This window comes from Monomorium pharaonis, chromosome 3 (genome assembly GCF_013373865.1).
Source record: "Monomorium pharaonis isolate MP-MQ-018 chromosome 3, ASM1337386v2, whole genome shotgun sequence".
NCBI classification, from domain to species: domain Eukaryota; kingdom Metazoa; phylum Arthropoda; class Insecta; order Hymenoptera; family Formicidae; genus Monomorium; species Monomorium pharaonis.
Genome location: NC_050469.1, coordinates 4,750,071 through 4,762,559, shown reverse-complemented (window position 1 = coordinate 4,762,559; position 12,489 = coordinate 4,750,071). Strand labels below are relative to the sequence as shown.

Here is a 12,489-nt window from a genome sequence, read left to right as displayed (position 1 = left end):
AAATAATAGTATCCAGGAGGTAGTGCCAAGAATTTTTTCCTCCGCGTCCCGTCGCGTCTCACGGGGTGCCGGATCGCGAAAGGATGGGGGAGAAAAGTACAGAGGCGCATCACCAGAGAGTCGAGATTTCGAGAATGAATGTTGGCACGCGCAGGCCGCACTTGTTGGTATTCAGAATCATGGCTCGTAAAAGGAATACTTATTCCCCATTGTCAATTTTGCCAGTTAACAAAATTCGTACGCGCGCGTACCGTAGGGCTGTACGCCAATCGATCGATACGACGATAGATTGTTTATTAAGTTAAATTAAACTGCTACGCGACACCGTTGCCTCTCTCTCTCTCTCTCTCTCGCAACAGTTCAACATAATCACCTTATTTTGTTTTGAACAAATATTGACCGCGCGACGCACGTTTATGTTAGAGCAATGCATTTAACAATTAAGTAATAATGCAAAAATAACGTGAAAATTATACACGGTTACATCCGTAATTATCTACGTTATTGCATTGCCTACGCGGGTGAAACTTTTTTAATCTATGGCTCTCCGCGTAAAAAAAAACCTGAAGCTTTCAGATTTCGTATGCTTTCATATGTTTTGTCTCACAGTCGTTTATCAATGAGATGCGACGAATAATAAATACAGATTGCTCCATACGTACCAGTTTTTAACTGGTTCTACGTTCTCGTGCATGGAATGCGCGCGAACGGCAAAGTTTCGTAGTAACCTCGTTTCGCGGACAAATATTGACCACATTAAAGAGCCGCGATGAAACTCTCGCTACCTGTCATCCACGAGACTGTAAACGTGACATCTAACCGTACCACGTTCGCACATAGCCATCTCTATCGCATTAAACAGCATTTCTCGCGTGCGAGACTATAGTCGCGACACGTACTTTTTCCATAAACTTTGCCGACACGTAATAGGCAAAGTTATCGCCGTCACGCGTCGATCAATTTCCACTCGGGTGTCGGGTTATTGGCGGTAAACTTCTCGCCGTGCCGAATAAATCGATAGCCCGGAGATTGCTATGATTAATGCTGTTCGTATTCACTTTCATGTTCATCAAACTGCCGCTTGTGGAACGACATTTAAATCTACTCGTCTTGGAATTTTTACTGAGCATTTTCCGATACCACTAAATTGTATTCGATAATAGATCAACTTGCAAAACTAGTCTCAACAAATAAATGGAAAAAATGGAATGGTTTATTTTCTCTGTGTTCGATTTATGTGACATGTTTATTCCTTTACGTAAATAAATTTTTTCTGTTAATTTTGATTTTATTTTGATATGCTCCATGTTTCAATTATAAGCCATGCATTATTTTTGATTATTCAAAAGTCTGTCCAATTGTTATTACAAAAAAGAATATTACGCTTAAATGTTTATTAATTATGTAGATTCTTTGGGATTTTGAAAAATCAATACCGTTGAAGTGTGCAAGCAGTTTTTGAATAATTTTCCCTGGAATATAGGTACAAATAATATATCAGACACGTCAGTTTACTAATAACTTTTATGCGATAATATTTTTACGTAAAAAATAGGATTTTTATACAAATATCTAAATATTTTATTTATTAAAATATTCATGTTACATGTGTATTGGCGGAAAGATTTGCTTTATACAGAAAGGATCTCAAAAAGAAGAAGTTGAAGATTGTTTTTTTAAGAAATGATAGAGGAGAAAGTTTACTTTTTCTTATTTAACAAAAAATTTTTATCTAATTATTCTCCAATTAACTAGACTTGATATGTATTTAGCAATATTAAAACTTATCTTTATATTTAATTAATATTTATGATATAGAAAAATTAATTCATCTTTCTAAAAATAAATTGAAGTCAAAGGTGAAATCAAAAGATTATATTGAACAATAAAAATAATTGTTTCATTTTATAATCTTTCTTATATCTTTAGAAACTTTTGGCATTTACTACATATCATGCTATGAATATTTAAAAAAATTTGATGCTTCAATTATATTGAAAGCGTATCAATTATATTGAAAGATTAAACGAACAAATGCATAACACATTGATATTTGTTGCTAATGTTGTTTATAGCTAAAGCTCATCTTTATAATTTATAATACCGCATTGTGTTGGATCCTCGATCGATTTTCTGGAACGAAATAAAATCTCTTTGTGGATTGTACGTGAGCAGTCACAATGCGCGTTTCTTGCCGCAGCCATAACCGGATAGGCAGAATTACTGATAGTCCCGGGATGCACTTGAGCTTCTCGGATTCCGCATTCGACGCATCCGACGCGCAAGCAAAGTAATCCGAATCTGTAAGAATACCAAACATCACGCTCGGGGAGTCGCGATAGTCGGCTATACATACGAATGCCCGTTGCATTCTGACGAGTCGGAAACTCGTTCGGACAACGCGGCCGGATCCGCGTGCATATCCTTTCTTTATATAGCCCGACCCTTTCGATTTAAAGTTCTACGGCGGATAGGGTCGCGTGATAACACTGTCACTTCGCTGTACCGTCAAACTTTCCTACGTGCTCCATACAACAATGTCGGGCTTGATATCCCTTATAACGCCATATTGTTTCATTAAAACTTTGCGATTCCGCCACTACAGTTTTCTCTGCTGAAACAGGTGATGTGGAGCCCCTTTGACTTTCAAATGGAGATACGTGCATACGCGACGAAGTCACGAGTTTCTTTGAGATCATCAATGCAAGTATTTGTCATATTCGAGGTCCCTTTTAGAAATTCGGTAGAACAATCGGGAAACAGATCGCCAGTAGTCCCCAGGATCTCGAAAACTTAATTACGTCATTATTCTGCAAATTAATCGATACTGCCGTAATGTACGAATTCCCTGCTGGCTTACGCTGCCAGCTTAATTGCGCTCCCTACGGCTCTGTTAAATAATAAAAAGTGAATGCACCGTTACTCTTTTAACTCGTTTGATGTCAAGCCCAGCGAAATTGTTTTCGGCAACAAATTGCTCCCCGCTTTCGCTACTGCTCGCAACGGCGTACAAGCTCTCGCACCATCTGCCCTACAAGGAGCCCCGGGAATAATTAATATCAGCATATTGACACGCACGATATTCTGCAGCATATGAAAAATCGCTATGTCCGTAATAATTAATGAGAAGTAAAAGTTTTTGCACGTAGAGGTATTACGAGTGAACGTCCCGGCTCCTTATTCAGTGTTCCGAAATGTTTTTGCTCTTCGCGCTAATTTATGAAAGACATTATTAAATAAAAAAAAAAAAAAATTATATGTCCTCGGGGGAAGTTTTCAGGAAAATTTGCGACGACTTTTAGTGATAGACATTGTAAAGCGTCATTATTTTAGACGATGTTTCTCAGCTAAAGTTGTTAAGCGTAGTTTATTTTCCACATTTAACGATACGCAATCATGGCTGCATTTATTTAATTACTTCCGTATAGAGAAGGCGATAATAAATAAAGGAAAACGATGTTTTCCATCAGTAAATTTCCTCGTAAAAACAACATAGAATAGACTCTTGTTTTACCAACGGAACACGACATATCCGAAGGCTCTCAAGAGAGTAAGTATCGAAGTATATATTACTCTGTGTATGTGGATACATTGCTCTGTACAGTTCTGAGAATATAGATCGCTTCTCAATTTATCGTAGTTAAATACTTAAATTTTCAAGATAATCGATGATGTAACAATTAAACGATCAACCAATAAATAAATTTAATATTATGATATCACAATAATTGCAACAGAATTTATAAGGAATAATATAAGATGTATCTCAATAAAAAAACTGCACCATTTTAACAATAAAATTTGATGAAAAGTAGATAAAATCGCAAGCTATTTAATGTATGATAGTCACAAATTTTATGCAGATATTCTGCGATTGTACGTTAAAGTGCCAAACGTTTGAACGTTTGAGTGATTTGCCGATTGCGCTGACCAGTAATACGCAGCCATTCGGGTAAAGGCAAAGCAATAAAGCGGGAACTATTCTGGAATCTACCTATTTTTAGCCATCCTATACATTTATACGCCATTCGTACTCTCATTCCCACATACTTCCTGGACATCGCACGAGCTTTTATGGGACAATAACGCCACGAGAGAGAGCGAGAGAGAGAGAGAGAAAGAAACACAGACAGACAGACAGAAGGGACGGAAGGGAATATCCATGACCTCCCGATAATTTGTCTTGTTGCTATCCACCCACAGCTGTCGGCCTTTAAAAAAGGCTGGGAAAAGTTGGATGCGAACCGATAGTTGGGAAAACGACGTATCGTCCCGCGGGAGTTGTCCTGCTTCTCCTCGTGTTCATGTTCCTCCATGAAATCTCGGTTGTTGCTACCGGTTTTAAGAGAAACTAGAGAAGTTAGTAAGAATTCCTCGTTGTTCATAGATATGGAAATTCTTTACCTTTTTAGTATTCTCTCCCGCGCGTAATATACAAATGAGATTAAATACACAATTGTATTTAATCGCGCAAAATTCCAATTCTATCTATATTTATTTTTAGTTTAAAAAAGGATCCTATTGATTGTTTTTTAAATTATAAATTCAACAACTTCCATTAATTCCACTATATATATATATGAAATATAAAAGATTATTAAACAAATTTATTATTAACTGTTATATTATAAAATTTTTATATTATAAAATATATATAGAGAAAGAGAGATATTATTTTGCAAATTTTAATATCAACTATTTTATCTCTTACATTTTTTTATTTGAAAACAAAATTTTACTTCAGCAATTTAATTTCCTGCATAATTAATTCTATAGAGATTCTATAGAGATTATTGAAACGAATTACGTTCCATACTTCGTCTCTTATTATGTCTATACATATATTAATATCGTACAGTTCATCCTACGCAATATATAAAATTTCCGTTAGAAGGCAAAATTGTGATTATCTGACTAATTGACGAATAATTGCATATTATATTTCGCGTGTTTCGTCAATGAGGGAGATTTCACCGTAATGCAATTCAATATGATTCATTCTCAATGTAAGGCCGTCTTTCGTGGTGAAAAGAAGAAATGGTTTCTTACCTTAGCGAGAAAATCTTTCTCTCTCTCTTTCTCTCTCTCTCTCTCTCTCTCTCTCTCTCTCTCTCTCTCTCTCTCTCTCTCTCTCTCCATTGACGCTCGCTCCTATCTCTTTGGAATCATCGTAATTGGCTTTATTAACCGAGTCCGCCTTTCGTATCCAATTTCAATTATCGTCGTCGGCATTACGCGCGCGATCGTACGCTCCGAGGGCGCCGAGGAGTTTTTGTGCGTCTTCTCGTATTTTAATCCGTAAATTAGAACACGTAATTACAGCGCTGCCTGAGTTTCGCACAAATTGTAGTTTGAATATTAAAACTATAATTGTCCATTGGTATATTGCGTTATGACGCGTTTGTCATTATATAAATTAATAATTTGGTTTTTTCTTTAGCCTTGAACAATATGCAATAAAAGTACAAATTATGTCACAAAAAAATTTGTAAGAAAAGAAAAACTTGAATTAATCTCATAAAATATTAAGTGAAATAAATAATATATAATTGAAATCATTAATTTAAGGATATTTATAGAAATAATCATTTATTGCAATTTTAATATAAATTATATTAAAATTCTCTTATTTTTATAAAACTGCATTAATTAAAGGATTATTTGGTTACTCTGGATTCCCTTCATTTTAATACGAATTTTAATATTCTCTCTAAAAATATCCTGTTTCAGAATATCAAGAAGAAAAGACAACAAATTAATATTAATATCATACTAAATGTAACTATTAAATAGATGATGAGTAGATTTATCTACTCATCATTTATCATCTCTATAATTATATGATTGACTTCGAATTTTTTTCCTTCGTCATATTGACTGAAGCTACTTAAAATAAACATATGCACATGCAGAAGCTTTGACATCCGGAGTGAATTCAGATGTCACAATGTATGTTCATTGTTTCCTCCCCTCTCTTTCCCATTTCTGAATAATATATCGATGAATCTGCTCGTATATCGCATATTTCCCTTTTCTTCAACCGCGCATATGTACTTCTCACCAAAGCGCAGCTGACCGAACATATCGACGATATAAATGTTATTTTGAATGATAGCAACAAATCGATACTGAAAAGCATAAGATATAATGTTTTAACGGATATCGGAACGACACGAGGCATTTCGTAAACCATGCAGAAATTAACTTACTCGAAATTAGGCGATCTTAACGATCTTATTATTTATCATTGCGAATTTTATAGTGCGCAAATAGCGTCAGCAAGGTTAAAAAAATTGTAAAGCACAAAGTTTTTTACCTCTTATTACAATCGTAAAATATTGCGATAACGTTTTCAACATTGTTGCGAGAGGCAACTGTAGAAAATGTAGTAAAGTAACACAGCAGCTGATGATACCGCTTTTTAATAAAACTGCAAACACGAAATAAAAAGATAGTCGTAATACCGCTATCCGCGCTTCTGGCTTAATAAAATGTGAGGTAATGAGCTATTACTATAACACGGGACAATTACGTTTTCAGCTCACCATTTTCCAACTTTCCGGCCGGACGACTTTTTAACGCTTCTCGAAAAGTGAATTAACTCATAAGCATTATTAGATATTTAATAAGAGTGCACTAATGTCCGCGCGGACACACGGGATGGCCGGCGAGAGAGAGAGAGAGTACTGGGCTAAAGCCTGTGGGATAAAATTTCATCTAATAACCCCGATTAAGGGATTAACCTATATTATCCGACAAGTTCGCGCGGCAATATCGTTTCGCGCTCCTGGAAATTCCGCGCCTTCTCGCGCAATCTCGACATCCGCAAAAGATCACTCCCCAATCCACCCCATCCTTTCCTCCTCCGCCTCCCCCCCCCCCTCCCTTCTTCCGAAATCTCTTTTAGCCGTAACATTTCTCAACGCGAGTTGCGACGTACTCCGGGTTCCTTTCTCGCGATTGATTTCTTCTACGAGGAATTTCCTGCGCACGAAGACCGAGGCCGGAGGTCGGTTCGCGGGTCAAAAGAAAGTCGAGTTTTCGTGACGGTGGTAAAAGTTAGAGAGCCTTCGCTTCGTTCGCGGATCTTGCCTGCTCTAGCATTATTCAGCCTCCTGACTGTTTATTTCTGCGAAATCGCGGCTTTTATAACTCTCTGGCGGTACCGTCCATCGCCGAAAATGGAGCAGGAAATGCAATTAAGGCGCCGCGGGGCTCCACCGTGTTTTCCGTTCGCGCGTTGCTGCGCCTTTTATCTCTCGTTCCCGTTCGATAACTGAAAGGACGCGCGCTGTTTGATATGTATCTGCCAATTCCATTCTGAAACTACATCTCGCGCGTAGAGTCAGTAGCGCACCGTATCCATTGTGCCTTCGGTTTTTGATATTTAATTTTTCATGTAGCCGCACGCTCTGCTTTATCGATGTATCTCGGGGTGTGGCAGAAAACAATTGAAAAGCACTAGACATTTCTTTGACGATAATATCAGAAACCTGACTTTATATGAGTTTTTTTTATTTCATCACATGGCATACATGTATATATAGTATTGATTGTATAATTTTTTTATTTAGATTTGAAGTAAACAAAATATGAACTCCTTTTTTATTGAAATACAGAACCTTTTTATCTCTTCAAAACTTTTTTATCCATCAATTTCTTTGTTCCTTTGTATTTTTTTACAATATCGTTTTATCGGTGGTACAATTCTGTTTTGATGATATATAAATACTCGTAAAATCGCGCGGTTTATTAAAATTGATTAAAAAACAGGGTTGGAACGCCACTATCGTTACAATTACACGAACAACAAAAAATATAAAATTGAATCATAAGATATCTAAAAGATGTCTTATTGTTAGATAAAAATAGTCTTAGAAATGTCTTATGACCCGATTTTAAACCTTTTTATTATTGGTTTTTTTTTAGCAATGTACTGATAACAACATTATTTTTCTTTTCTCGTAAGCTAGACAGTACATACATTTAATGGACGTCCGATTTTGATCTTTATTTTGTCCAATGTCCATGGACGTAATATGAATGTTTACGAACATATATTATTGGACGTTTTCAAAATATATTCATATTTGTTTTCATTTTATGTACGTTTGGAAAAAATTTCATCTAACCTTTAATCTTGAATAATAATATAAAGATTATATTAACATCATCTAAAATTTTAAAAATAAAATCCCTAATTTTTATTGCACATTCTTGCAGTTGACATTGAAACGACAAAACAATAATGGCATGAGTTTTTTCAATCGTTTGTTTTATTACTATAGTCGTTTAACAATCAGAAATTGCTTTTAGAATATGTGTCATATATTTAAGAACTAAACAGACTAAAATTGCATCTATTTCGATCATTTAGACAATTTAAAAAATATATATGTATAAGTGGAATGTTTGTTTCCAATGAAACTTTGAAGTTAATTTGTTAATTGCAATTTATTATTTGCATAATGTATAGTAATAAATTAATATCTGCGCAGTGATATTGTAACGATACAAAACATTAAGATCATTAAGAATTACAGAGTAACTCTATTAATTTGTTAGTATACTTTTATTTGTATTTAAAAATCATTCTCTTTAAATAATCTGTAATCTCGCGAATTTAAAATACAAAATAATATTGTTTTTATTAATATCTGAACAAAAATACATTAAAAGGATTTTTTTAAATTACTTTAGTATTAAAAAAGTAACAAAAGAAATAACAAATTATTTTTTTAAGTAATAATAAGAATGCCGAATTACTTTTCAGAACTAATAACTAATAATGGTAATTATTTTTTCGATTCGATAATGAGTATCGGTAACTCTATTTTTTTTCAAAAGCAACTTTCTCTTGTAAAAAAAAACCGTCATAGACATTCTGGAACAATTACTAGTCGCGTTCTCGGAGCAAAAAATGCCGTTTTGTAATTTTTCGTCGTCTGTAATTATCGTAACTAACAAACCTACCATGTGCCAAGACTCTAGTGTTTCAAACAATGGCTGTACTGTGTCACATGACGCGAAGTGACCGAAAGTTATCGCCGCACAATGCGGACCAACAAAATGCCAAAATTGGCGGACCGAGAAATAACGATGCATTTTTGCGGGAGAGCTCTCGCCGCCGGTCAGCCGATTCCGCAGCCCGTTTTACGGGCGCATTGTGTGACAGCCTATTTTTCTTCCGTTCATAAATACGACTGCGCTTTATGTGTCATATCATATCGACCTTTGCCGCCGATGTTTTTTTCGAAGCAGCGCGAGCGTCGCTGGTTTAATTGTGTTTCCATGCGGGTACGTTCCCGAACGAGCGGTTAATTAGTCATTCGGTCGCGACAATGCCGCCCGAAACATGGTCTCGTTGCAGAATTTTAAAACTTGGCCACCATTTACGCAATACATGTAATACGCGCCGCCGCCGCCGCCGCCGCGGCGCGTAAATTTTGCCTCGTGACACTCGTAACTTTAACTACGCGGACGCATAAGTTTTCGTGCCCGCGCGGAGCCACGTAAACGTCGGTGCAGCCGGCTGTAAATAAAATTATTGCCGCTACGAGAGTGAAACCTTGCGACTGAGAAAAGTTTCTCGTAAAACTCTTTGGCCGGATGGCACTTCGCCTGATAAACGCGTCGTTCGCGCGACGCAGCAATTATCCAGCCGGAAGAGAAACGAGGCGCCGCCGATTATTGGTGTGTAAATTGCGGCAGGAAATGTACAAATAATACATATATGAATGTTCAAAAATAAGTCACCGTATAAATATCAGGAATTATATAAAAAAATATATTTGCATACGTTTGTAACATTTATATAGAAAAATGGAAAGCTCTGTCTATGCTCTTATCAGTGAAACTATTCATTATATTGCAATAAAAAACATACTAAATGTATAGATATTCCTAAGTAATGATTATAATACATAAAATCGTTCTTAATATCACACAAATGCGTTTAAATATCTTTAAACTTTTTTAGATAGATTTTCAAATTTTTACATTTTTTTCTTAACACTTGTTTGAAATGACGCGGTTTAAGATATACGATATTTTACCTTGCTCAAAAAAGTGTCCCCCTTAATTTTTTAAATCGGCCCTTAGGAATCACATATATTGTATGTGTGTATATATATATATATATATATATATATATATATGTATAACGTAATTTTAAAATTGTTTAGCTATTTTTTAAGAGTCTAGAATTTGAACGAATTTTTAAATATTCCAAATAAAATGGGAATATAATTTTGCGCTAATACGCGCACTTGAATTTCTTCCGAAACAAGCGTAAACAAGAAGACAGAACTTTCGGTCTGTATACACAAGAAGGAAAGGTAGTTCTCGGCGAAAATATCTTTCGCATGCTCGCGGCAAGGCAGTAAAAAAGAAGCACCGACTAGAGAGAACAATGCATAAACTTATTAGGGAAGAAGCGGAAGTCCTGCGGGGAGCTCATACGATGTCCTCGGGAGACTAAGGAAGATGCAACGGTGAACACGTGGTATGCAGGTATGCTGCTGCGGCGGCGGTAATGATAGTGCTTGAAGAAAATGTCCGAGGCAGAACGAACAGAATATAATATAAAAGAAAATGGAAAAATAGCTGCATCAAAGATAGATAACTTTAAGACACTGGTTGATTATCCTTATTATTAAAGATTGAGAAAAGATATTTTAACACTGGCAAAAATGCATTTTAAATGCAACGGTTTACAATCTGAACATATTCATGAATAAATATTTTAATTTTAGAGATTCAAATTTAATTTTTTTTAATATTTAAAACGTAAAAAGAAGAATGTTTCAATCTTTCTTTCAGATCGGTCATTAATTGGTATAAAGGATACACGTGTCAATATAATGAAATGGATATCGAATATGACAGTAAAACATTTACATACTCACAAAGCGCGAGCACTATCAATAGCGCTTTCATTGTTACGGCACGTAGTGACACTCTATCGTCAATGTTTCGTAAATTCGGCGATTCAAATTCAGTGATAAGTGATAGAAACAGTTTTATATCAGCCACGAGATATATCGTCACGCGAATAATTTCACATACGAGATTATTCTCCAAAGTATCATATGAATACTGAAAGCCATTACATCCGACCGATATAAAACGCCCCTCGGATCGAACGCATCGTCGAAATCGTAGGATTGACTCGAGAGAAAAGAATTGAACGTTTTTCATCGTGTATGCGATGACAGTAATATCGAGCCCATCCCCTCGGGCGCGTGGGTGAGCCAGGGGTATACGACGATCATTTCTAAGGTTTATTGCGAGGGTACGAGTCACGGAAGAGGCAATAGGGGCATTCGCGGGTGTCCGTCTCTTGACACAATTACGGACCCGACCTCTTGTCGTCCTCCTTCGAGAGGGACACCTCTCTGAAAAACAGCCGCGTATCGCTCACGATTTTCCGGAGATGGAAAAAAACGAAAGTCCCGAAAGTTAAAGAGGCAGCACACGGTCAATAAACCGTGCCAATGTTAACTTAGGACGAATTGAAAGTTCGAGGGGCAGACGACTAACTTCAATTTGATTTCCTGCTGATTCCTGTACGCCCTATTGGCCCCATTCGATTTTACCCAAAGCATAATCGATGGTTTATTGCGTTCACACGTGAAAAGAGTCGTGAAAGGAATTTTAAGAAGAAGACTGAAAACAGCGTGATGATAATCTGAATATGCCTGTCGAATCGAAATATTTGTATGGTCTCCTTTGAAAAACATTTTATGGTTGCATTTTGCGAAACAGTATTATTTAAATTTTTGATAAATATTCAATCTTCGATAATATATGTGTTTATAAATAGCTAGGAATGAATTTTCTAATAATGATAGCGATGCAATCATGCAATATCGCTTTTATATTTTTAATAATATATTTTATTAGCAAAAATTTTCTGAATGTTCCCTTTTTTCTATTTTTAATCATGCAGCATTCTCAATTTATCTTGATAATTGGATTTGAATTAATATTTTATTCTAATATAAAATTCGCGTCAAACTTTTCAAGTACATTAACTATCTTATTAATAAAACTTAGTTACCAGAATATCTCAATTTTAAGTGTAAACTGGAAATTAATTCTGTAATTCGACTCTGACCGCAATTTTGTCGAACAAAAAATTCTGTAATCTCTTTACTCCAAAAGAGATATTGTTTTAGCGTTTATCACGCGTATGAAACGATAGGAAAAGAAAGGAGGAAGCGATGAAAATACGAAAAATTTCGCGCAACGAGGAAATACATTTAATCCAACTTTACATCTGTAGAATTCGCAAGTACCACCTTGATTTTAATAAGTACGGAGAACAATGGATAGATAACTGCTGCCGCTTACTAACGCCCAGAAACAATGGCATCGCTTCGCGGACGTTATCGCGACTCTGAATGGGCGTTGATGCTTATCGCTTTGAAGTACGAGTAACCGAGTGAATCCTCGCACGGATAGCGTCAGAACTTTGCGGGATGTATC

At 35.9% G+C, this 12,489-nt stretch overlaps 2 protein-coding genes across 9 annotated transcripts in view; one reads left to right on the top strand and one right to left on the bottom strand.

The window, feature by feature from the left end:
- The window catches only part of LOC105837301, a 115,007-nt gene that overhangs the window by 38,594 nt on the left and 63,924 nt on the right, over nucleotides 1-12,489 (bottom strand). The window contains exon 6 of one of the 3 annotated variants that reach the window (XR_004962540.1): nucleotides 1,553-2,301. The exons of the other annotated variants lie outside the window; for them this stretch is intronic. The gene's annotated coding sequence lies outside the window, so the exon portion shown is untranslated. Of the gene's footprint in view, nucleotides 1-1,552; nucleotides 2,302-12,489 lie in introns of those variants that run through there. 3 annotated transcript variants of the gene reach the window in all.
- Nucleotides 1-12,489, top strand: part of LOC105838083 (hemicentin-2) — a 361,527-nt gene that overhangs the window by 331,692 nt on the left and 17,346 nt on the right. The gene's annotated exons all lie outside the window — the stretch shown is intronic.